Consider the following 1949-nt stretch of genomic DNA (forward strand, 5'->3'; position numbering starts at 1 on the left):
GAGGGGGATATGAGCCCTCTTTCCCCAAGGACACTAACTGAGGAAGCCCGTTTTGCTCTAAAAATAGTGGAACAAGCCATAGAGGAACAATTCATATCCTATTTTGAACCAGGACTCCTGCTTCTCCTAGTTATTTGTGAATCCCCTGATTGGCCTACGGGAGTATTAATGCAAAAAAGACCTCTTTATTGGATTCATCTACCTCATGCTCACCTAAAAATCATCAAACCTTACCATGAGATGGTGGCTCAATTATGTCAGATTGGAAGGAAGGCCGCTATCACCATCTTTGGTAAAGAGCCCAACAGGATTGTGATTCCCTATGATAAAAACCAAAGATTGTACTTGGACCAGACTAGCACCTCCTGGTTCCTTAGCTTCCTAGATTTTTCAGGTGACATTGATAATCATCCTCCATCAGACAAACTCGTACAGTTTGCAACTAGGCATAGGTTCATTTTCCTTCTATGAACTTCCCCTAAGATAATTAAAGGAGCCCTTACAGTCTTCACAGATGGCTCCTGTAAAGGAACAGCTGCAATAGTTTCACCTCATGAGGCATGGGCAGTTAAGGTACCTTATGCTTCTGCACAAATGGTTGAATTGAGTGCAGTCCTTTTAGCATTAACCCGCTATTCTCAACCCATAAATATATATACAGATAGTATCTATGTATCCCAAGCTGTGCCTAAGTTAGAGACGGCAGGAAAAATCTTAGCAAAAGGAGATCTTTTAACATTGTTCGAAGGCCTACAAAATTGCATTCGTGGGCGCTCCACCCCCTTTTCTATTCATCATCTACGGGCACATTCGGGGCTTCCTGGACCCCTTACTGAAGGAAATGCAAGGGCAGACGCACTCACAAGTGTATTTCCTGTTAACCTTATCAATTCGCCCCTAAAAGCAGCGGCCCAATTTCATAGCCTACATCGTGTTAGTGCCCAAACATTAAGGAAAATGTTTCAAATAACCAGAGAACAAGCCCGAACCATAGTTAAAGAATGCCGAAATTGCACAGTACATTTACCTGTCCCTTCCTTGGGGGTCAATCCTCGTGGCCTTCGAGCCAATGCCCTATGGCAAATGGATGTAACGCATTGCCCCATTTTTGGCCATTCCAAGTTTCTTCATGTAACAGTGGATACCTTCTCAGGAATGATTTGTGCCACTCCCAGAACAGGAGAGGCCCTTAAAGATGTTATTGCACATTTGCTTTATGCCTTTGCTTATATGGGCAAGTCTCATGCCATTAAGACAGATAATGGACCATCATATTCTAGCGCTGGCTTCCGCACGTTCCTCTCCACATTACAGATTTCACATTCTACTGGAATTCCCTGTAATCCTCAGGGACAAGCTTTAGTTGAACGTTCCCACCGTACCTTAAAAATTACCTTAGAAAAGTTAGGGGGGAATCCCCTCTCTGGCAGCTATTCACCCATGCATAGATTATATCATGCCTTATTTGTTATAAATTTCCTTCTTTTGGATGATGTGGGTAACACTCGAGCAACCCGCCATTGGGGATCATATCAATCTCAAAAAGCACGAGTGCTTTGGAAAGATGTCCTTACAGGACAATGGAGAGGGCCTAACCCCCTACTCCATTGGGGGAGAGGTTTTGCTTGCGTCTTTCCTCAGGACGCTGATCAACCGCGGTGGATCCTGGAGCATTTTATTAAACAGATTAACGCAAGCTGTGAAAAGGACCAAAGACAATCTTCCGGTGTTACTTCGTGGGACAATCCCTTAAAGAAAGATTGTGAAGGCTCCTCCTAAGAGCTAATTCTTCCTGCTTTTCCATCTTATGTGTTTTTTACTTTGCCTGTCATAGTAAATGATTATTTTTTACATCCACAAATAGAAAGTTAATAGTAAATGAGACACAAAAATATAAGGAAAGCTATGAGTAAGAGTTATGCTTTTGCATCTTGTAAAAAAAAAAAAAA

This window comes from Fukomys damarensis, unplaced genomic scaffold, assembly GCF_012274545.1.
Source record: "Fukomys damarensis isolate Sample0158 unplaced genomic scaffold, DMR_v1.0_HiC HiC_scaffold_73960, whole genome shotgun sequence".
Classification (NCBI taxonomy): domain Eukaryota; kingdom Metazoa; phylum Chordata; class Mammalia; order Rodentia; family Bathyergidae; genus Fukomys; species Fukomys damarensis.